This window comes from Acomys minous (assembly GCF_964271855.1).
Source record: "Acomys minous genome assembly, chromosome: 3".
Lineage (NCBI taxonomy): Eukaryota > Metazoa > Chordata > Mammalia > Rodentia > Muridae > Acomys > Acomys minous.
In genome coordinates this window covers 18,176,223-18,200,879 of record NC_140485.1, presented here as the reverse complement: position 1 = coordinate 18,200,879, position 24,657 = coordinate 18,176,223, and the positions used below count along the sequence as shown (strand labels likewise).

General features: G+C 44.3%; 1 pseudogene across 1 annotated transcript; it reads right to left on the bottom strand.

The window, feature by feature from the left end:
- Positions 1-892: 892 nt before the first annotated feature.
- Positions 893-24,644, bottom strand: LOC311593151 (small ribosomal subunit protein eS6-like; annotated as a pseudogene). Its single transcript, XR_014783600.1, has 2 exons — positions 24,497-24,644; positions 893-2,693 (listed from the first exon to the last, which is right to left on the bottom strand). The product of XR_014783600.1 is annotated as a small ribosomal subunit protein eS6-like (transcript).
- Between the last annotated feature and the right edge of the window lie 13 nt (positions 24,645-24,657).

Below are 24,657 nucleotides of genomic sequence, written 5' to 3'. Positions count from 1 at the left end.
CCACCTCACTCACCTTACTTGGGACCAATCAGCTTAAAGGTCAGCTGATAATACTTTGTCTAGTTGGCCAAAACCGAGATATTGCTTTGCACAGGTAGCTAAAATGTGTTGCTGTCCTCCCTTTGTTTTTTTTGCATTTGGTTTCTCTATAAGAGAACTGCCCTGAAATTAGGTCACTGTCACAGTTAGGCTCCCAAGTCCTTTCTGTGGCCCTGATTACAATCAGCCTGGTTTTGGGGGTGTGCGTTCAATCAATAAACCATCCATATCTGACGTAGACCAGAGTCTGAGTGCTTTGTGTGACTGTTCTAGAACAACAACAACACTATCAAAACAAAACATAAGGTTGTCTTGGCACTAAAAGATCTTCAGTTCGAACTATTTTTAGGACTGACAATCCCCCGCCCACCCTGAGACAGGGTTTCTCTGTGTAACAATCCTGGCTGTTCTAGACTCCATTTATAGACCAGGCTGGCCTTGAACTCACAAAGATCCACCTGCCTCTGCCTCCTGAGTGCTGGAATTAATGGCGTGTGCCACCACACCTGGCGAAGACTCAATCTTAACAGAAATAAATTACCTTAGTTTGTACAATCCTAATCTTAAAAGGATCTCCTTAGTTTGTCTGTAGTTTTGTTTTGTTTTTCTTTTCTGAAAAGTGGGGGGGGGTGGGGAAGCAATCCTTATTGTAAATCTTAGGAATTTATATACCTAAATCATCAAACATATCATTCTTAAGCCCCAATCGCCACTAACTTAGTGTAACTTATTCAGACATTTACAACTTTGCTTTAAGCTTTAATTTTTTTTACTAATTTATTGTAAACTGTTTTTAAAAGGTAATAAAAACATAAAAATTAATTGTCATTCACCTTATAAATAATAAAATGACTTTTGACTTTAAAGTGCCCAAATTTCTGCTTGTAGTCATGCTAAGTATGAATGTAATTAATTTACAGAGACAAGCTTCAAGGGAGAAATGGATTTATACCTCTCTTTATATTGTCTTTTGTATATGTTGTCAAAGTTAAGCCTAAGTCAAGTACCTCAAAACAAGTTTGAAGTAAACCAAAAGTTTATTTAATGTAAAACAATATTCAAATCAGGTATATTTAAAAACTGGTTGTGGAAAATTGAATGCTTGAGTAAAACAGGTTAAGTTTATAATACACTCACAAAGCAAGACCTCCCCAGGCTCACGTCGTAACCTTTCCTTTGGATGGGGCATGGACCCCAGCAGAGTAAATCTCATGGTAGCCCCATTAAGGATTAAGGCTTAAGGCTTAAGGATAAGGATGCTCAGGGAAATAAGACTTGCCAGACTCTGCTGGCTACTGTTTCTAGCTGTGTAAATCAGCTCCAGCTGTGTAGATTAGGCCAGGAAATCCTCCTCTTTATCTACAGGGAAAACTAATTGCTCCTCATGTCTCACATGACCCAGAGATGGATTCTCTTGCCCAGTGGAGGTTCTTGGACTGTTCATCCACATCCTAACATCCTCGTCCTCAAACAACAGCGAGGCAAATAGCAATTACTCTGTACCCACTGTCTCTTGAATTGACCTATGAAGATGTTTTAAGTAGGAGAACCTTGTACCTAAGGCACCTGGTACCTAAGGCACCTTGTACACAGGTGTGGGACCTGCACGCTAGTTCAATTGGCCCGGCTCTTTAGCCTGACTTTCAATTCTCCTTTTAGCGAAGGCTGTGTAAAAGGTCCCCAAGGATTTTTTATTTTGACAGGGGTGTTTCTACATAGCTCTTACTGTTCTAGATTTCACTTTGTAGATCAGGCTGACCTTGAATTCACAGAGATTCTCCTGCCTCTGCCTTCCATGTGCTGAGATTAAAAGCATGAGCCACCACTCCCATTTTTTTTTTTTTTGAGATTCAAGGCATGATCATTTATTCATTACTCTTAAAGACTTATTTTTGACTGGACTCAGACGTAGAAGTAGAAGCTCTCAGCGAGGACAGCCTACGTCTCTTGGCAATCTGTTCCTGGCGGTTTTTCTTTGGCTTCCTTCATTCTCTTAGCCAAAAGTGTAGCGTATTCTGCAGCCTCCTCCTTGTTTTTCTTAGTACGCTGTTTCTTCAGAGCTATGCATCAGCGTTTGTGTTGCAGGACACGGGGAGTGACAAGACGCTGAGTCTTGGGTGCTTTGGTCTTGGGCTTCTTACTTTCTTTGTTTAAGGGCTTTCTGACAACATAGTGTTTTAGGTCCCAGCCGTCGAGGCACAGTAGTGTCTGTCAGTCCAGGAATATCCTTCTTTCCTTTTTTTTTTTTTTTTTTTTTTTAACAATAACCAAGTTGAGAACACTCAGGTTGGCATCCACAATGCATCCACGAGCAGACTTGCACTTCCTCTCTCCCGTTCTCCTTGGTCTATAAAAAGAACGCCCCTTACTCAAGAGCAGGCGCACTCTGCCGTGGGTCAAAACGCCCTGCTTCACGGGAAACCCTCGTTTGTCGTTCCCACCACTGATCCGGACCACATAACCCTTCCATCCTTCACCCAGAGCATCAGCAGCTACTTCTGTGGCCGTGCGCTTCTCACAGAATGTACGAAGCTTGCGTTCATCGTCCACTTCAATGAGTTTCTGACAGCCGGTGGCAGGGAAGGAGATATTCAGCTTCATCTTGACACAGCTGGCCGCCTAGCAGGTGCCAGGAAAAAAAGCACCACTCCCATCTTAAATGAAAAAAAAAAAAAAAAAGACAAGAGGCACTGTCACAGAACCAGTCAGCACAGCAGGCTCAACTATGGACACTCACTTAAATGCTGAATTACAGGGTCACTCTCTGAATCCAAAATGCTCAAGTAAAGAAAGCAACACCACCCACGGAGGAAGAGACCAAGCTGTGAAAGTCCACCTAGACCAGCATCTCTAGCCACCTTCCAGATGTGACAGGGGACCAGCTCTCCCTCTGCTCCTGTTACAAACCAGGAAGGCAGCAGACCTACGTGTGACAAAAGCTCAATGAACGTATGCTCACTTCAGCAGCACATATACGAAATGGAACGATGATACAGAGAAGCTTAGCGAATTTGTGAGGCATTCCGTTTAAAGAAAAAAAAAAAAGCTTAAGGAGTTCAATGGGGTACAAATTGGAGGCAGGGATTACAATGTCCCTTTCTTCCTTTGGACTCATGTAATAACCATAGTGCTTTCTATAAGGTTAGCCCCAAAGGCTCCCATGACTGGATTCTGACAACATTTTAATAGGTTTGCTTGATCTACCATAGTTTGGTTGAAATCCATGGCTGACCACCTCACGCACAGCCCTTAGGTCCTCTCATTCTCCTCCAACTAGGCCTAATGGTTAGGACTGCTGTCCAGCGCTTAACCCTTCATAAAAATCAAAGATTTAATCGTAAAAACCAAAAGACCTTTAAAGTTAATTATCCTTCCCCATGTTACCTCCTTTTTTCTTTCTTTCTTCTCGCCCCCCCCCCCCCCCCGAGATAGGGTCTCTCTGTGTAGCCTTGGCTGTCCTGGACTCACTTTGTAGATCAGACTGGCCTTGAACTCACAGCGATCCACCTGCCTCTGCCTCCTGAGTGCTGGGATTAAAGGCATGTGCCGCTTGCCCGGCTGCATGTTCCCTCCTTTACCCCGCCTTCTTATTTAATTCCTCCATTCTAGTTTTCCCTTTATCCCTTTATAATACTATATTGTATTTCCCCTTCCTTAGAAAGAGGATCTTTCCTGCTCCCTGCTCCCTAGATATTAAATGAAACAGACATATCTAAAGTTTAAAAACTAACATTGATATGTAAGGAAAAAAAAAACCACGCAGTGTCTGTTGTTAGCATAACACTGTTGCGTGATTCAAATGCTGATCTCTGTACCCTCCCCCCATATCTCGTTGCAAGCCTTGTTCTGAGAATTTTCTGTCTAAGTGTTGTATAAACTCTGCTCCCCAATTGTGCCCTTATATGTCAAGAAAGCGTCTTACAGCCAGTTGATGAGCAGGGAAGAGAATAGGGCTGGACTTCCTGCCAGCCAGGGGAGGGAGGAGGAGTTAAAAGAGGAAGTGGGGGACTCAGCAGGGCATGAGAGGACAGGCAGATGGGGGGAGGGAGAGATGACAAAGACTCAGCTGGAGCAAAGAAAGAACTAAAAAGCAAGTAACTCCAGGACTTTGGTAAAGATGGAGTCAGGACAGCATAGAGGGTTAAGAACAGACTTAAACTGCTTAAGATTGTGTTGTAAAGCCTGATAAACAAATATAAAAGGGTCTTAATTATTTGTATGATAGCCGGGTTAAGAGAGAAACTGAGAGAAAGAAACACTATAGAAACAACTTCAACAGTCTGTCTCTCGAACCTCACTCAGGATGATTGTTTCTAGCTCCATTCATAATTTCAGTTTTCCCTTGTGTAACTATACCACATTTTTCATCACCCTAACATCTAGGCTGCTTCCAGTTTCTAGCTCTTATGAATAGGGCATTAATGAATACGAATGAGCAAGTATCTCTGCAGTTGAGATGTACAATCCTTTGGGTATATGCCCAAGAGTGGTACAACTGGATTCTGTAGATCTGTTACCAGCTTTCAGAGCCACTGCCACTGCCATAATGGCTGTGCACGTGAGTACTTCCACCAGCAGTGGTTAAGTGACCCCTTCCTCTCATCCTTGCCAGTGTCTACTGTCATTTGTGTTACCCACCTTGGCCATCCTGGCTGGGATAAGATGAAATCTCAAAGTCGTTTTAATTTGCATCTCCCACATGGGTAAGGATGTTAAACATTTCTTTAAGTGTTTCTCAGTTATTTGTTTTTAATCTTTTGAGAACTATCTCTTCAGTTGTATACTTCGTCTTTAGCTGGGGTATTTTCTTGATGTTCAGTAGTATAATCTAGGTGCAAACCCTCTGTCAGATGAATTGGTGGTAAAGATTTTTCATTTTATATGCGATGGCTTTGCTCAAATGGTGATATCCTTTGCTGTACAGAAGCTTTTCAGTTTCACGAGGTCCCATTTAAATAACTGTTGGTCTTAGTGCCTGCACTGCCAGGGTGCTGTTCAGAAAGTCCTTTCCTGTGCCAATGAGTTCAAGACTATTTCCCTTTCTCTTCTTTCAGTTCAAGGTACCTGATGTTACATTGAAATTCTTGATTCACTTGGAGTTGAGTTTTGTGCAGGGTGATAAATATGGATCTATTTTTATTCATCTACATGTAGCTATCTGGTATGACCAGCAACAACTGTTGAAGTTGCTGTCTTTTCTCCAGTGCGTACCTGCTTACTACTTTACAAAAAAAATGGAGTGCTTATAGGAGTGTAGAATTATGCCTAGGTACTCAGTTCCATTCTATTTAACATGACTGCTTTTATGCTAATATGATGTCATTTTTATTATGATGGTGCTGTAATACAGCTAAAACTCTGGGTGGTTCTTTTATTATTCAAGGCTATTTTAGCAATCCTGTGTGTGTATGTGTGTGTGCTCCCTTAGAAAGCTGAAGATTGGTTTTAAAATCTGTGTGAAACACTGTTAAGATTTTAATGGGGGTTGCATTAAATCTGTAGATTGCTTTTGGCAAGGTAGTCATTTTTGCAATATCAATACTACTCATCTGTGAGCATGGGAAGGCTTTCCATCCTCTGATGTCTTCAGTTTCTCTCTTCAGTGCCTTAAAGTTTGTATTATACAAGTCTTTCACTTGCTTGGTTAGATTTATTGCATGGTACTTTTTGAGGCAATTGTGAAAGCTATCATTTACCTCATTTCATTCTCTGATGTTGTCATTTGTAGAGAGGAAGAATACGTGTGTGTGTGTGTGTGTGTGTGTGTGTGTGTGTGTGTGTGTGTGTGCGCGCGTGCGCGCGCGTGTGTGGGTTAATTTTGTATCCCTCTCCTGTGAAAGTAAAACCAGGAGCCATTAAGTTTCCACGAAGGGTCTGGGACATGGCTTTTTACTGTAAATGGCATTTCTGATGAGATTCTTAGAAAGCAGTAGGCTTTTAGCAGGGAAAAGAGACAAGCCTTAGACAAATGTGGGTTGTTTGTTGGGTTTTTTTTTGACACAGGAGCTTCCTGTACAGCCTTGGCTGGCTCCGAACACACTGAAGACTACGCTGGCCTTGAACTCACAGAGAAGGTTGGCCTGCTTCTGCCACTGGAGTGAAGAGATCAGAGTGTGCGCAACAGATGCAGAAGAAACTCAAGGCAATAGAGAACTGATGTTGTGAAGAATTTCTAAGTAGATTTCCTTCAGAGACATAGAATCACACAGAGTAGAATCTAGCTAAGGGAGGGCAGCCCCCAGACTCTCCAAAAATAAGTAGTATGCCAACCGGAAACAAGTGAAATTTACAGTGTTAGGATATAAATATTTGTTCATCAGTATTCACCAGCCATTAAATCCATCTCCAAAGAACATGCCTCTAAACAGGCAGCTCGAGGCGCAGTGCAGTGCGCCTGGCCTGCCATAAAGCCCCCTGTTGTTGCCTTCATTCTTTTTTTTTTTTGTGTGGGGAGACAGAGTCTCACTATGTAGCCTTGGCTGTCTTAGACTCACCGTGTAGACCAGGCTGGCCTCAAACTCACAGCGATCTGCCAGCCTCTGCCTCAAGTCCCCAGTTAACAAACGTTTGGAAGAAACAACAACAACAACAATAACAACATACTGGTGTATTAAGAAATAATTCTGACAATATCTTTGCCCATCTGTTCACGTAGCTAAATGTGTGGCCTCCTGTCTCTGTTTAAAATTGCTCAAAATGGGCCCAGGCAGTGGTGGCACATGGCTTTAACACTCAATAGAACTCTGTGAATTCGAGGCCAGCCTGGTACAAAGTAAGTCTGGGACAGCCAACGTGACACAGAGAAACCCTGTATTGAGAAACAAAAACAACAACAACAACAAACAAACAAACAAACAAAAAGCTACACAGAGAAACCAGACTCTGTAGCATTTATTTATTTATTTATTTATTTTTAGGTTTTCAAGATAGCCCTGGCTGTCCTGGAACTTGCTCTGTAGACTAGGCTAGCCTCAAACTCAAGGATCTGCCTGCCTCTGTCTATTGAGTGCTAGGATTAAAGATGTGCACCACCACCTCCCGGCTGCATTATTCTCTAGAGTAGGCGCTATAGCTAATAAACACTCAAGTATCACTGAGGACTGGACTGAAATGCTTTTTTTTGGGGTGCCAGGGAACAAAGCTAGGGTCTCTTGGATGCTGGACAAGTTCTTCATCACTGAGCTGCACTCCCAGTCACCTGAACATAAAACCCTTTATGTTTCTTTAATTTAAATGTAAGTAACCACATAGACGCATGGCAGATCACTACTGCATTAGATGGTGCAGATCTATGACGATTGCCTTTGCTTCTTGAAAACATTTGGTGCAAGACTGACAGGGAATTTTATAATGGGTGGATCAGAGTGACTGCCCCTGAATTTATGAAAAGAGGTTACAAAGAAATATTGCCTCTTTAAAATTTTGTCTGGTTTCATAGCACGAGAAGCAATGGATTTCGTTGTGGCATTTGTAAATGTAATCTTTGTTGATCTTCCTTTCTGCTCCCTTCCCCCACATCCTCCTGCCTTCTAGCTCATTTCCTCCTCCCTCCAGGGTTTTTTACTTTCATATCACACGCATTCTATTGCTCATTCCCACCCCCAGTACACAGAGATGGGGTTTCTCTGTGTAGCCCTGGCTGTCCTGGACTCACTCTGTAGACCAGGTTGGCCTTGAACTCACAGTGATCTGCCTGCCTCTGCCTCTCTGAATGCTGGGATTAATGATGTATGCCACCATCCCCAGCTAAAGTGTGTTTCTAGGAGCAGCAGTAGGGTGGATTCTGTTTTGATACCTATTCCATTAGTATCTCTCTCTCTGTCTGTGTGTGTTTTCCTTCATTTGAATTTGCTGGTCTGAGATTATTTATTCCTTGTGCTTTCTTGTATGTAGCTAACCTCCTTAGATTGAAGTTTTCCTTCCAGCACCTTCTGTAGGGCTGCATTTGTAGATAGATATTATTTTAAACTTTGCTTTATCATGAAATATCTTATTTTCTTCATATACTGTGATGGGAAGTTTTGCTGAGTATAATAGTCTGGGCTGGCAACTGTGGTCTCTTAGAATTTGCAGCATAATTATCCAGGTCTTTCTGGCTTTCAGAGTCTCTGTTGAGAAGTCAGGTGTAATTCTAATAGGTCTGCCTTTATGTGTTACTTGGTCTTTTCCCCTTGCATCTATTAATATTCTTTCTTTTTTCTATATGTTTACTGTTTTGATTATTATGTGCCAAGCGGACCGTCTTTTCTGGTTCAGTCTATTTGGTGTTCTGTATGTTTCTTGTTTCTTGATAGACATCTCTTTCTTTAGGTTAAGGAATTTCTTTATGATTTTGTTGAAAATATTTTTTGTACCTTTGACCTGTGTTTCTTCTTCCTCTACTCCTATTATTCTTAAAAAAAAAAAAAGATTTATTTATTTATTATTATGTATACAGTACTCTGCTTGCATGTACTCCTGCAAGCCAGAAGAGGGCGCCATATCACACTACAGATGGTTATGAGCCACCACGTGGTTGCTGGGAATTGAACTCAGGACCTTTGGTAGAGCAGGCAGAGCTCTTAACCTCTGAGCCGTCTCTCCAGCCCTACGCCTATTATTCTTAGATTTGGTCTTTTCATGGTGTCTCTTATTTCCTGGGTATTGTGTGCCTGGTGTTTTTAGATTAACATTTTTTTTTTACCTATATTGTGTCTTCAGTGCCTGAGATTCGTTCTCCATTGCCTGTACTCTGTTGGGGAAGTTTGCCTCTGTGGTTCCTGTTTGAGTTCCTAAATTTTTCTTTTCTTTCTTTCTTTTGTTTTTCGAGATAGGGTTTCTCTGTGTAGCCCTGGCTATCCTGACACTTGCTCTATAGACCAGCCTGGCCTCTAACTCACAGAGATCTATTTGCCTGTCTCTGCCTCCCAAGTGCAGGGACAAAAGGCATGTGCCACCACCTCCTGGCTCTTAAAATTTTCATTTCCAGATTTCCCTCAGTTTGGGTTTTCTTTATTGATTCTACTTCTACTTTCAGGTCTTGAATTGGCTTATTCCTTTCCTTCCACTGTTTGTGTTTTCATAGATTTCTTTAAGGGATTTATTCATTTCCTCTTTAAGGATCTCTATCAGATTCATATAGGCTGTCTTAATGTCTTTTATTTGTGTTTCAAATATGTTGGAATATTCAGACCCTGCTGTGGTAGGGTTGCTGGGCTCAGACATATCTCAGACATAATGTCTCAGCTGTTATTATGTTTATACACTGGCATCTGGCATTGGGAAGGTTGTAAATCTAGGGGCTGATATCTGGTCTTATCGTTGTTAGGTGGATATTTTGCCCCTTGGTTTCCTCTCTAGTTCTTAGGAAAGCGTGGTGGCTGTGTGTTGCCTGTAGGAAAATCCTCTGGGGTCTTGATGGGGTAGCCACAGGAGGTTCCAGGTAAAATGTGTCCCTGGATATTGGGACCTGAAGAGTTAGGAATGGTGATGGGCTGGTGGCATTGGAGAAGCTTTGCAAGAGGGAGGAGAGCAGGATGTTCCCCTAGGATCTGCTTAGTGTGTCCCCTGGGAATGAGGGCAGGGAGGGAGGAACAGGTACAGCAGAAGGTCGGCTATAGAGCTGGGGGTGAGACTGGGGGATTGAACTTGGAAGAACGGAGAGAGAGGGGTAAGAATCTCTATTTAACGTACCTGCTTCCTCGGCAGGGATGGCCCATGGGTTCCCAGGGAGTGGCTACTGCTTCCCTGAACAGGCTGATCTGGGTATATTCTCATGAACACTAGTTCAGTGGTACTTCTATTTTTAGGTTTTGAGAGATCACCATAGTGATTTCCACACTGGCCACACCAACTTCCGCTTCCACTAGCAGTGTAGAAGAGTTGCTCTTTCCTCACATCCTCACCAGCATTTGCTGTCATTTGTTTTCTTTTTCTTTAAAAAAAAATTATGTATAGAGCCGGGCGTGGTGGCGCATGCCTTTAATCCCAGCACTCAGGAGGCAGAGGCAGGCGTATGTATGGCTGTGAGTTCGAGGCCAGCCTGGTCTGCAAAGTGAGTCCAGGACAGCTAAGACTACACAGAGAGACCCTGTCTCGAAAAAAAAATTATGTATAGAAAAATTCCAAGGATCTGTCAAAACGCGTGAACCAAGTGCCTTGCATACATTGGGCCTGAGAGTTGTAAAACTAGTTGCTGTCAAGGGCTGGGAATTCTGACCTGACACGCTATGCTTGAGAACTGTAACACTTGCCACTGTAGGGCTCGGAGCGTCCTTAGCCGATGTCTCTTTGAGAGTTGTAACAGTAGAAGGCGCCACCTGCTACTCCTAGCTGCTGCTGGAAGGCAGGACTTACAAAAGCTGCAACTGTTGGGACCACCAATGGCTTAAAGCCCAGAACAATAAGCCTCCCACCCAAGTGCTGCAAGTTGCTGGCTTCAAAGGCCTGGAGAAACAGGCCTCTGGCTCTCACGACTTGTAGTTGTGTGCTTCTGGGTCTGACAATACAATTCCTAGGGTGTGGTGCTCAGGGACCCACAAGTCACAGCACCAGAAGGGCCTCATCCAAGTGGATCAGATTGGGAAGGCCTTTACAGCTCTTGCCTCTTGGATCTGCTCTAGGGGAAGGATACACTAGCAACTCTAAAGAGAATTACACATGACAAACTGATGTCACTTGTCCACAGCTTATCAGTAACCCATGTGAGAAAGTCAGCACTTCGGAGGGCTGTAGTTCAGACTGGCAACTTGACTTCAGCCCTGACACACCAGGGCCAAACCACTTAGCTGGACCACCCCTGAAACTTTAACCCATAGAAACTGTCAGATAATAAATGCTTATTATTATTTTAATTAGCTAAAAATAAGCTCATTTGTCCGAAGACCCAAATAAATAAATATATTAAGCTCATTTAAAATCAGGGTGTGATGCTGGGTGATGGTGGCGCATGCCTTTAATCCCAGCACTCAGGAGGCAGAGGTACGTGGATTGCTGTGAGTTTGAGGCCAGCCTGGTCTACAAAGTAAGTCTGGAACACCCAAGGCTACACAGAGAAACCCTGTCTTGAAAAACAAACAAACAATAAATAAATAAATAAATAAAAATAAATAAATCAAATCAAATCAGGGTGTGAGTTTATTCTTTTTTTTTTCTTTCTTTTTTTTTCAGAACAATGACAGAATATGGGGCTTCCTGCCGGCAAGCTGCAAGCTTTATTTTTCGTTCCTCCTTTGTTGGCTTTGTATATGTTTGAAATTTTTATGCTATAAAATGAATATTGGATTCCTATATTGCACAATTACCTAAATAATTTTCAGGCAGGTTAAAGTTTAGAATACCTAATGAATGACCATCTTTTATATGTCAAGACAGGAAAGGAATTCTTATTCTGGGACTTTCTGTTTTTGCAGTGCAAGGGATTGAATTCAGGGCCTGACATGTGCTACCACTGAACTATACCCCCTTCATTTAAAATAAAATAAAAAGATATTTAATTTTTTCTTTCTTTCTTTCTTTCTTTCTTTCTTTCTTTCTTTCTTTCTTTGTTTTTGAGACAGGGTTTCTCTGTGTAGCCTTGGCTGTCCTAGACTCGCTTTGTAGATCAGGCTGGCCTCCACAGTGATCCACCTGCCTCTGCCTCCTTAGTGCTGGGATTAAAGGCGTGCGCCACCAAGCCCGGTGACATTTTAAATTTTTTAATTGTGTGTATATGTGTATGTCTGCGTGTATGTGCATGTAAAGTGCAAATGTCTGTGAAGTCCTGACAAGGGCATCAGATCCCTTGGAGCTGGAGTTACAGGCAAGTGTGAGCTGCTGGGCATGGAGACAGGGAACCAGACTTGGATCCTCTGCCAGGCAGGACATACTTTCAGCGTGTACGTCATCTCTCCAGCCTGTCCCCATCTCCTTTCTTGAAACAGGATCTCACTATTTAAGCTAGGCTGGTCTTGAAATTGCAAACGATCCTCTTACATAGTTTCTGAGTATCTGAGATTATTTGGCAAATCGTACCGTCTCTCTTTCCTTTTCCTTGGAATATGCTCTCACTAGGCAGTTCTGTCTGAAACTTGCTATGTTGAGTGGGCTCGTCTGTAATAGAGATCCTCTAACCTCTGCCTTCAGAGAGCTGGGATTAAAAGCATGTGCCACTCCACACGCCAAGAAAAGATTTCTTAAGGAACAAAAAACAAATCATAATAAAAGATAATTTTACCTTCATTTTATTTATTTGTTTGTTTGTTTGTTTATTTTACCTTCATTTTAAAAATGGCTTTTCTTTCTGTTGCCACCATGCCATCCAGATTGAGTAAGACCCAGAAACTCTAGGGCCATGTACTAAGACTCAGTCATGGCCTTATTGGAAATTACCACAAGCCCCCAGGAGGCCACGCATCACCACAGCATCAACTTTGACAACTGTCATCCAGGTGACTTTGGGGAAGCTGGTGTGAGGCGTCACTACTTAAAGAGGAGGCAGAACTTCTGCCCAACTGTCAACCTGGATAAGCTGTGGCCACTGGTCAGTGAGCAGACACGGGTCATGGCTGCAAAAAAAAACAAGATGGAGTTGCTCCCGTCATCAGGTTGTGCGATCAGGCTACTACAACATTCTGGGGAAGGGCAAGCTCCCTAAGCAGCCAGTCACCGTGAAGGCCAAATTCTTCAGCAGAAGAGCTGAAGAGAAGATTAAGGTTCTTGGCAGTCCCTGTGTCCTGGTGGCTAGGAGCCAACTGAGGAGGTTAGTTAAATACTAGCATCCTGTCCCCAAATGGCTATTACTACACGATGAACCTCAATCTGAAAAAGTATATTGTCCCCATACATAATGGAGAAAACAGTATCTGAATGTGTAAGTACTACCAATCAACAAGAAAACAAGAACCAAGCCAGGCATGGTGGTGGACGCCTGGAACCCCAGTACTTGGGAGGCAGAGGTTGGTGGATCTCTGTGAGTTCAAGGCCAGCCTGGTCTACAAAGTGAGTCCATGACAACCAGGGATATTACACAGAGAAACCCTGTCCAACCAACCAACCAAGGAACAAAAAACCAATAGGAGAACGGGTCAGTGGTACGAATGACCAATACACAGAAGTGAGAGCTAAGCAGCTAGTAAGCCAATAAAAGGTTGATTAAGCAGAAGCAGGACACAGTGCCACATTCCTGTTCCAGCCTCTCAGGTTGCTGAGTCAGGCAGGGCAACTTAGCCTAGGGTTTCAGGGCCAGACTGGGCAATATTACAAGAGTCAGTTGTTTGTTTCTGTGTGTGTGGGTGTTGGACCAGCACGTACGTCTGTGCATCTTTCGCATGCCTTGTGCCTGTGGAGGTCAGAAAAGAGCATTAAATCTCCTGTAACTTCAGGTTCAGATGCTTGTGAGCTCCGTGCGGGTGCTGAGGACCAAGCCTGGATCCTCTAAAAGAATAGCTAGTACTCTAACCACTGAACCATCCCTCCAACTTCATCTTTTTTTTGTTGTTTGAGACTAGGTCTCATGTAGCTCAGGCTAGCTTCCAACCTAATCCTGTCGAAGATGATCTTGAACACAACAACTTCTCCTTCTCCTTCTCCTTCTCCTTCTCCTTCTCCTTCTCCTTCTCCTTCTCCTTCTCCTTCTCCTTCTCCTTCTCCTTCTCCTTCTTCTTCTTCTTCTTCTTCTTCTTCTTCTTCTTCTTCTTCTTCGAGACAGGGTTTCTCTGTGTATCCTTGGCTGTCCTGGACTCACTTTGTAGACCAGGCTGGCCTCAAACTTACAAAGATCTGCCTGACTCTGCCTTCCCAGTGCTGGGATTAAAGGCACGAGCTACCACATCATTTTATAAGAGAGATTTGCACATCCAAAGAGTTTGAAGTCTCAGGGAGTATCCTTGAACTAATTAATCACCCACACACCCCATCCCCAAACTCCTGTTCCCTCTCCTTTCTGAGTCCCACACCATTTCCCAGAGTTTCTCTCCTGGAATTAAGCTCTAATTGTTTAGAAGAGTAACTGGTTTGATATTGTACCTTGTGGTAATTGCCTTCCCCTCCCATCTCATTTTCTCATTGCACTAACTGCTCCCTGGAAGCGCATGCGCGCACACACACACACACACACACACACACACACACACACACACACACACACGAGAGAGAGAGAGAGAGAGAGAGAGAGAGAGAGAGAGAGAGAGAGACAGAGAGAGAGAGAGACAGAGACAGAGACAGAGACAGAGACAGACAGACAGACAGACAGACAGACAGACAGAGCACATGCTATACTTGAATCCTTGCCTCAGGATCCCTTTCTGGGAGAACTTACACTAATATCAAAACTATCTAGCTTCTGTGCCAGCATGGATGACACCCGAACCCTGACGACTGTGGGAACTTTCCAGAAGAGACAAAAGTGCATACAAAGACAGGCTAGACTACAGGCACATACTTCAAAGCCACCCAAGTCATAGACTCTGCTCGCAAACCTCCCAGATGTCTGCTTTCAGTCCTCATTGAACCTTGTCTGCAATTGGCACTGTAAGCCTTTTAATTTTTATTTTTGAGGTTATAATGTAGTTTCCTCCCTCCAAACACCGTCAGCCTTGACTTGTCTGGGTTCGTAGCTAAACTCTACCCAATTCCTAGCCTTCTCCTCCCTCGCCTGCCTCCCAGGTCTCATTGTATAGCCCTGGCTGGCCCAGAGCTTTCTTTTTTCTTTTTTCTTTTTTGTTTCTGTTTTTGTTTTCTTTTTGGTTTTTGAGACAAGGTTTGTCTGTGTAGCCTTGGCTGTCCTGGACTCACTTTGTAGACCAGGCTGGCCTCGAACTCACAGCGATCCGCCTGTATCTGCCTGTTGAGTGCTGGGATTAAAGGCGTGTGCCTCTACCTACGCAGTACATGGCATTGGGGTAAGAGTCCAGGTGGAGAAAGATGATGGCATGGCCCCCTGGTGGGGGACCAGGACAAGAGGTAAGGGGTGTCAAGTATGTAACCTATCTGGAAAGTAGGATTTGCTCCAGGAAATAGAAGAGGCAGGAGCTGCAGAGGAGCCTACAGGGAAACCTGCTGGATAACAATAGCATCTGCATAGGGAACCCCACAAGACCCAGGGCTATAAACAACATTTATGATTTCAGGAGCCTGGCTGGGGCATTGAGAACAGCATGTGGGCATGCAAGGCCTGGAGACCACTGCTAATGTGCATCACTTCCCAGCCACCATGTTCCCACCCTTGCTGCTGCCTGATGCGCAAAGCTCTTTAATGTTTAAAGGGAATGAACAGCAAAGGGTATATGGGCTACTTTTCAAAAAGCAGCACAAGATTTAGTTCAATGGCTAGCTATAACTTGGATTACATGATCTTTCACGCTTCTATTTCTGTAGTTGATCTTAACCAAAAGGCCGAGAAGTGATTCCAGCTTCCATTCCTGACCAACTTGCTTGATTTTTCTATGCTCTTCTCACATAAGACAGAAGCCATAGGTCAGGGCTATATATAGTCACAAGCCACATAATATACACAGATGATTCCATTACTTCAGGGATGGTGTAGCCATTTTAGTTGGCTAAGCACTGTCTGTGATGTCTGCATGGTGAGGAAGTCACATGACAGCACAATGCCCGTGGTTAAGCAGCGCAATCCGTAGCACAATCAACTCCTACTCACCTCATTAGTGATTAGAACACTTATATGCATGCTTACTGTGAGGAAACGGCAGTGCCTTCCTCTTAAGTCTCCCTCTTTTCTAATAAATTAATTGCCTGATACCCATTCCATCTAAAATAGCCAGTTCAGCTTCCAACCAAGCCAAGCCATAGGTATGCATTGACTTGTAAAAAGCAGGACGCGCAGAGGAGATTCTGACCGGGGAGAGATTTCCTACCTGCACTGAGCCAGTCCAGGTAAATGTCGCAAAGGGGGCAAGTACATTGCTCAGCGGCTCCACCTGAGGAGTGTGACTGACTAGCGGTCCCGAGGGCTTCCTCACTGGATTGTATTAAATGCAGGCTGATTCCCGAGAGAGCCAGGACTGCTTCAACTGGCAAACTGGCTCCAGGGCTCCCCACCAGCTCAGCACGTGTCTCCGCAGAGCTGTTTCTAGGTAGACGACTCCTCTTAGCCGGTCTTCTTCCTTTTCTTCACAACCATGGGGCCTGTATTCCAGCCTGAATCGTCTCCTTGCCTTTTCTGGATTCTTTCCTCTTTACCATTTGCAGACATTGCCCCTAATACATCTCCTGCCTGTCTGATTCTGTTTTGACATCTGTCTCTGAAAAGACTGCCAGGGAAACCTACAGGCCGCAGAGAACAGAGTCTATGCCTTGATTCTCGGTCCTGCGTTCAGTGACACGCAGGTAGCTTGAAATATGTCCTGGTGGGAACATTGTACAATAGAAATCAGCCAACGCTACACACGTGGGCTGTTCTCCCCAGGAGCTGCTGGTTAGACACATATCAGCATTCCTTTGGTATAGACTCAATAGAAATGTGTACCTGCCGGGCACAGTCGAGTACACTTTTCATTCCACCACTCTGGAGGCAGAGGTAGGCAGTTCTCTGTCAATGAGTTCAAGGATAGCCTGCTATACAATGTGAGTTCCAGCACAGCCAGGGCTACATAGAAACACTATCTCGAACAAACAAAAGGAATAAAAAGAAATAAAAAGTCTTATCACCAAGAGATCACCAAATATCACCAAGAGATCTAGTGTGGTGGTTTGAAATCGACCCCCATAGGCTCATATATTTGCATGTTTAGTCTCCAATTGATGAGCTGCCCGGGGAGGGGGGGGGATTAGGAGGCGAGGCCTTGTTGGAGTAGGTGTGGCTTTATTGGAAGGAGCTACGTCACTAGGGGTAGGCTTTGAAGTTCCAAAGCCCACACCAGACCCAGCATTACTGTCGGTCTGTCTGTCTGTATCTGCGCCTGCTGCCTAGGATCAGAACATAAAGCTCTCAGCTGCTTCTCCAGCACCGGGACAACCTGCTGCCCCGACATGATGGTAACAGAGTAAGCCTCTGTCTGAACCTGTAAGCAGCCCCCTGCCCCGCCCCCCCACAATGACATGCTCTCCTTTGTAAGAGTTGCCTTGCTCATGGCGTCTCTTCACAGCACCAGAACACTGACTAAGCCACCTGGGCCAGATTCCTAGATTGAAAAAAGAGGGCTGGTGATGGGACTCAGAGGGATACTTAGCATTCACTGACTATGAACAGAGTACTGTGTTCCGTCTTCAGTACTGGGAAGAAGAAGAGGAAAACAAAAACAAGCACAAACACAAAAACAGACCAAGTTTTGTAATAGCTGGCTTACAAGAGCTCACACCAGAACTCGGGAGGTCGAGGAGGAGGGTCACTTCAACTCTGAGGCTAGCCTGCCTCTGCCTCTGGAGTGCTTTTTTTTTTTTTTTTTTTTAAATAAGCTTTTAGGATCAGCCTCTTTCACAGGCCACATAGCATCTACTGGTTGGCACTTGGGTGAAATTATGACATTTATAGTCAGAGAATCAGCTAGTCTCACATAAACTAAAATATAAAGAGATGTTTGGAATACTAAAATATATTTATTTATTTTTTTAATTAGTGCCTGAAGAGATCTGGTGATATTTAGGGAAAGCCAGACTGCCAATCAGATGACTCTTACTGGGGCAACTATTAAGTCTTGCTTCACAGTAGGTGTGGCACACAATAGATACACAACAACTATATTATTGGTACTCCTACCAAAATGTCTTGACTGGACCTTTCTTCTCATTAGTGTTGTCTGCTTAATGAGATAGTGATGAGCTATCCCTCCATTACTTCAAAGTAGATTTAACTCTGGTATAATTTATATTCCAAGCTTCTCCACAGGGTCAGGCTGAAAGCACAACTCCACCACAACCATAACTTTGCTCAGCTCCCTTTCCTGATTCGTCTTCCTTCACTGTGTTTCTTTTCTTTTTTTAAAAGATGTATTTATTTATTAGATATACGGTGCCCCACCTGCATGTACACCTGCACACCAGAAGAGGGCACCAGATCTCATGACAGATGGTTGTGAGCCACCATGTGGTTACTGGGAATTGAACTCAGGACCTCTGGAAGAGCAGACGGTGCTCTTAACCACTGAGCCATCTCTCCAGCCCCTTCACTGTGTTTCTTTCTTCTACTTTTTTCATATAACAAAATGTATTTATTATATAATTGGCAATCTTTTGACATTGAATTATATACTATGGCTAAAGTGACATTACTAAGGGGCCTTACATTTAAATGACAAGTATTGGATGACAGACTCATACTGTAATTCTTTTTTCTTTTTCCTTTTAGTTAATTACTATTTTTTATTTTTTACATATACATCTATATTATTACATGTATATACAATAAACTACCTATAGCAAGAAGAACCATGGCACAATCAGGAATTATATAAATGTTACATTCTTAGTGTTTTGGCTATTTGTATTTGACAGCCTTGAGAAAAATCTTTCCTATCTTGGTGCATCTAAAATCCTGAATGTAAATCAATCTCCATTATATCTTGTCATTATCAATTTAAAACATCTATGTAGACCTAAAAACACCTTAACCCCTAAAAAAACTAAGCTTCATTGTAAAACTAAGCTTAGTTTCACTGTGCTTCTTTTGATACCATTCTCTTAATAAACCATTTCTAGCTGGATGCAGTGGCGTAGCCTGTAATCCCAGCATTCAGGGAGGCAGAGGAAGGCAGATCTCGGTGAGTTCGAGGTCAGTCTGGTCTACAAAATGAGTCCAGGACAGCCAAGGCTATGCAGAGAAACCCTGTCTCAAAAAACCAAACCAAACCAAACACCAAAACCAACCAAACAAACAAAATTCTTCAGAGACTGCTTCAGGCTCCAGTTTTGGAGAAATTGTCTTTAGTCCATTTTCTGTTGCTACTAATAAAATATCTGGAATTGAAAAAAAAAATTATAAGGGAAAAGGTTGATTTGGCATCTGCGGCATCTGGAGATGCCCAGGTCTCTGTTTAGTCAGAAACCTGCAGTGTTTCAACTCACGAGGGAAGAAACAGGCAAGTAAGTATATGCAGAGGGAAACCAGAGAAACCCAAGGAAGCTGAACTCACTGTTTAACAACCTGCTCTCCTGGAAACTAACCCAGTGTCAGGAGAGTAAGAATCCAGGTGGCAGAGGCATTAATTAACCCATCTGTGTAAGCGCTGTTCATAGGTCACGTGGTAGCTTGAGTGAGTCTTATTTATTGTTCTATTGTTGTGAAGAGACATCATGACCAAGGCGACTTATAGAAGAAGGCATTTAATTGGGAGCTTAATTACAGTTTTGGAGGATGACTCCATGATCATCACGGCAGGCGGGTGGGCATAGCACTAGAGCAGTCTCTGAGAGCTCACATCCTGATCTACAGGCGGAGGCAGCGAGAGTGTGAAACTGGACCCGGCATGGCCTTTTGGAACTTCAGAGCTCATCTCCAGTGACACACGTCCTCCAACAAGGCCACACCTCCTAACCGTTCCCAAACAATTCTACCAACTGGGGACTAAGCCTTCAAATATATGAGCCTATGGTGGGGGCCATTCTCCGTCAAGGCCCAACAGGGTCATCGGACCCAGGCTCAGTTCCTTGGCACCCGTATGACGGCTCATAACCAGGCAGTTCATAACGATTCTGTTATTCACAGTCTAGAGTTGAAGCATTGCAGGCTAAAGGCTGGCTCTGGTTTTGTTTGTCACTGGCATTAACGTTTCTGGGACCTGGAATTTGTTGCCTTAGGAAGGACCAGTGATGGAAGGGTAGCGTGAATTCTAGGTACAAAGGCATATGGAACTGAGGTATGAATGAGAAATGTCCCCCACAGGCTCAGGTATTTGAACACTTGGTCTCCAGTTGATGGCACTATTTGGGAAGATTATGGAGCCTTGAGGAAGTGAAGGCTTGCTGGAAGAGGTACGTCTTCAGGGCAGGCTTTGATGTTGCATAGGCTGCCCCCACTTTCTGTTAGTTCCCTGTGCTACCTATGTATGGATGAAGTGTGGTCTTTCTGCTTCCTGTCTGCCAGGCCACCTTCATATCCTTGCCTCCATGCCTTCCCTGCTATGGTAGACTGCATCCCTTTCGGAACTATAAGCCAAGGCAAGCATTTATTCCCTAACTTGCTCTTATTCCCCATTAAGATATATTTTATTTTCTGTGTATGGGTATTTTTGCCTGCATGCATATATGCGTACTATGTGCATACCTGGGATGAGATCAGAGGAGGGGGTTGGATCCCCTGGAACTAGAGCAATGGACGCTGGTTATGAAGCACTGTGTGGGTGCTGGGAACCGAACCTGGAGCCTCTACAAGGGCAACAAGTACTTTTAACCCCAGAGCTCTCTCTCCAGCTCCCAACTTGCCTTCTGTCAGGGCGTTTTAAACGTAACCAGTACAGCTGAACTACATGTATATTTGATTTTATTTATTTACATATTATCATATTGTCTTTCATTTTTTGATGATTTTTTTTTTTGGAGACAGGATCTTCTACGTAGTCTTGTTTGGCAAAGAACTCACTTTGTAGACCAGGCTGGCTTTGAACTCAGAGATCCACCTGCCCCTGTCCCGCAAGTGCTGGGATTAAAAGAACACCTGGATGAATTCTAGTTTTTAAATTTTAATATTTATTATTGTTATGTGTGTGCGCTTATGCTGTGGAGTGAGAGAAGAGGTCGGAGGACGCCTTTGTGAAGTCAGATCCTTCCTTCCACCTTTATATGGGCTGCAGAGGTTGAACCTAGGTTCACACAGCAATCTCTACCCAACGAGCCGTCTCACTGGCCCTTCCTAGGTTTTTTTTTTTTTTTTTTTTACTTTTTATAGGGTCTCTCTACTGTGCATCTCTTATTTGTCCTGGAACTCACTATGTAGATCAGGCTAGCCCCACAAAGATCCACCTGCCTCTGTCTCTTGAGAGCTGGGGCTGATGTTGTGCGCCACCCCCGTCTGGTTTCCCCAGCCCTTCCTTAATGAACTCTTGATTGAGTGTACATTACTTAGACTTCTTGTCCTTGTTGGACGTGAGTGATAGACGCCCTTAGTTATCTGTTGTGTAACAAACAGATCGTCCCCAAACGTACTGGCTTACACAAGCACCCTTCCTTATTTTGCCCATACACTAGCAACCCGTGTCCAGCAGGGACCCCCTCTCTTGGCTTCTTGGCCATCTGTCACTCAAGTGAGAAGACTTGAATGGCTCTAGACTAGAAAAGCTGGAGGCTGGCAACCTCCCAGCATGGCAGTCTCGGAGCACTGGAATTCCTTTACGGCACCTGGCTTTCCCCAGTACACCTGTCCAAGACAATTGGAAAGAAGCACCAAGGCTTCTAGTGACTCAGCCTCAGAAATCCCAGAATGTGACACCCTTCACAATCTGTTGGTCCACCTAGACCTGAGGAGGGGCTGAGGAGGCATCCTCTCTCCTTAGCAGGAGTGTCAGAGACTGTATTAGCGTCTTTTGTGCTGCTGTGACCAAGTTGTGCTGCAACTCAAGGGAGGACAGATTGATTTTGGCTCACGTTTACAGAAGGATTTCAGTCTATTGCACAGGGAAGGTATGGCGGAGTTCACGGCAGCTGTCTGTGGCAGAGAGAAGCAAGCAAAGGAGAGTGAGTGGCTCACATGGTAGTGCCAGGCTTAAGCTTGACAATAGTTCCGCCATTTTAGCCCATAACCTTCATTTGACTTAATGTTCCTTGTCTTAACCAAAACATCTTGTTGTTCTCACTTGGAAGCTCCCCATCACGAAGCCCTCAGGTCTTGGAAACTCCTTAGGCTCCTCCTACCACCTTAGACCTAGCTGATTGTCTTAAAGGTCAGAGAGCATTGCTTTGCCTAGATAGACTGAATGTTGCAAATGCACCCGTGTGTGGTTGTTTCCACATTAAAACTGGCTCTGAGAACTGCCTGGGGTCACAGTCTTGGCTCCCCGAGATCCGTCTTGGGGTGTGCGTTCAATATAAAATATCCATATCTGACTGAGCCTGACGTCTGAGTGATTTGTGTGGCTGTTCCTGAACCCCAACAGTAGTAACATAGGATCAGAGAAGAACCAGAGGCGTGGTAAGCTTCAAGGCAGCTAAGCCCACAGCCTTCAAAACAGTGCTGGAGGCAGAGAACTAAGGAGCCTGTGGTGGCGGAGACAGTAGGGACTTTGTAATCATGTAGTCTACCACATGACTCATGGGATGTCTGTATCTTGAGTTTCCTTATTTCACCATGTACAGCCTTTCCAGAGTACACCGCAGAGGGGGAAGAAGAAAGAAAGAAAAAAAAAGAAAAAGAAAAAGAAAAAGAAACGAACAAACTTGCAAATCAGAATCCCGTGTTAGAGATCTCCCAGGTCTCCCAGGATGAGGCTATGTGCATGGAGTTCTGCACCACCAAGCTCGCAGGGGATGCAGAATGAGAAAGCTCAGGATCTGAGCTTGCCACTGGTCCCTGGGTAGTGGAGCATGTTCTAGAATCTTTGAATTCTGGACCCTCAAGTCAATCAGACAGGGTTGTATGAGGGGTTTTCTTTATTTTCCAGGGCCAGGTGCCCAAACGCTAAAGTATCTGCACAAGTATGCCCCTGCAGAGGCCGAGATTTATAAAGCAAAGCTCTGCTTAACCTCTCAAAAGCAGGCTTAAGGCTCACCCCTTCGCCGAGCCCGCTGAGGAGTCGCCACGAGCAAGGCCCACTCTCCCGACCTGAAGAAATCTACGGACGATAAGTTACTGTTGAAGTTGAATGGTGCCAGACACGTACAAGGAATACTGTGGGGCTTTGATCCCTTCATGCACCTTGTGAGTGATGAGAGTGTGGAGACGGCAGCTAGTGGGCAAGAGAGCAACATCGGAACGGTGGTTGTCCGAGGAAACAGCAGCATTATGTCAGAAGCCCCGGAAAGAGTCTAAACAATGTTCTGCAGAGGCACCCACATCCCTTCCCAAAGATCCTGTGTGGCTGTGACGTAGAATTGGGTCACATGCATTTTCATATGAAACTTTCTGCTAAATAACCTTTTGTGATACTAAAAAAAAAAAAAAAAAAAAAAGCAGGCTTAAACAGGACAGCGATGCGTTCACCACTGCATGAGGCATAGGAGGGAAGATCTGCCCCCATTTTACATGATGTAGACGTCATGATTGTGGATTGTCAACCTGATGCATCTGGAGTTGACTAACACACAAGCCGGTAGGCGTTCTTGTGAAGAATTGTCTTTTGTTTTTCTTCCAAAGACAGAGTTTATCTGCATAGCTCTGGCTGTCTTGAAGTTCACTCATGATGGCCTCTTTTTTTTTTTTTTTGGTTTTTCGAGACAGGGTCTCTCTGTAGCCCTGGCTGTCCTGGACTCACTTTGTAGACCAGGCTGGCCTCGAACTTCCACCTGCCTCTGCCTCCCAAGGCATCGACTGGCCTTTAAGAATTGTCTCAATCATGCTATCTGAAGCAGGAAGAGTCACCCTAAATCTGGGCAGCGCTTTAGATAACAGGACATAGGAAGGCTACTTTGCTTTTTGCCTGCTTGCCCTTTACTCTTGGAGGCAAGTTCACCTACCCTGTTTCTGCAGCATTACCTCACCAATATTAGAACTGACTTCTTTGGAATTCCTGTGGAGACTAAAGATCAGCAGTGAGATCTCCAGGAATCCCCTAGGGCTCCAGCACCAAATTGGGACTGCTGAGTTCAGCTTTGTGGACAGAGCAGCCGCCAGATTCCTCCTCATCCTTTCTGCTGTGAGACAACCATTGTTGGACTACTTCGGCTGCATTCTGTAAGCCAACCTAATATATATATATATATAAAATGGGCTCATGTGCTTGGGGCCTTTCCTCTCCAAGGATCTGTGGCATCTGTGTGAATTTAAGGTGGGAGAGTAGGCGCATCTAAGGACAACAAACAAACTCCCACAACCAATAAGAAAGAAAGAAGAAAGAAAAAGTTAAGGTCACAAGTGGAACTGACACATTATTTCTTCACTACATTCTTCTAGAGGTTTAACGGTGTCAAGGGTCCAGTGTGGATGGCCACACTAGGTTATACTGTTGGGAAGCATGCATCATTGGGAGTAGAAAGAGAGGTACTGAAATTCGCAAGAAAGGTTTGCAAGCTGAGAGCGAGCTAGGTAATCCTGGGCTGTTCTTTCGTTAGAGAATATATAGATAGGTCGTGGAGTACAAGATAACTTCAAAATTCTCCGGCAGAATAAAAGGTGCACAGAAGACTTGGTTTGCCACTGCTTTCAAGGGAGGCCTGATTGTGTGTGAACTGAGTCTGTTACCCGTTTATTCGTACGCTAGGTTCTTAACACACGAGCCGTTTTGTTATCCCTATTTTAGAAACTCGAATGCAGAAAGTACTATTTTTGCAGGATCACAGCTAGAACCACACCACACCACACCGCGTCCTTAGGTAGCTTTTTTGGCACTGTTTCTCACCAAGGTGGAGTCGGGGCAAGGAGCTGATGAACAGGAGGCGTCCAAAGGATACCACTTACCGCAGCCGGCATGTCTAGCAGAGCCAGGCAGCACTGGAGACCTCGTCGTGGCTTGGTGCGGAAAGCAATGAGCCCGAGGAGCTCAGGCGCACCAAGACCCTGGTATTGAGCAAGTTCTGCCACTGTGAATGACGGAGGACCGCTGCCCTTGCCCCGCCCGC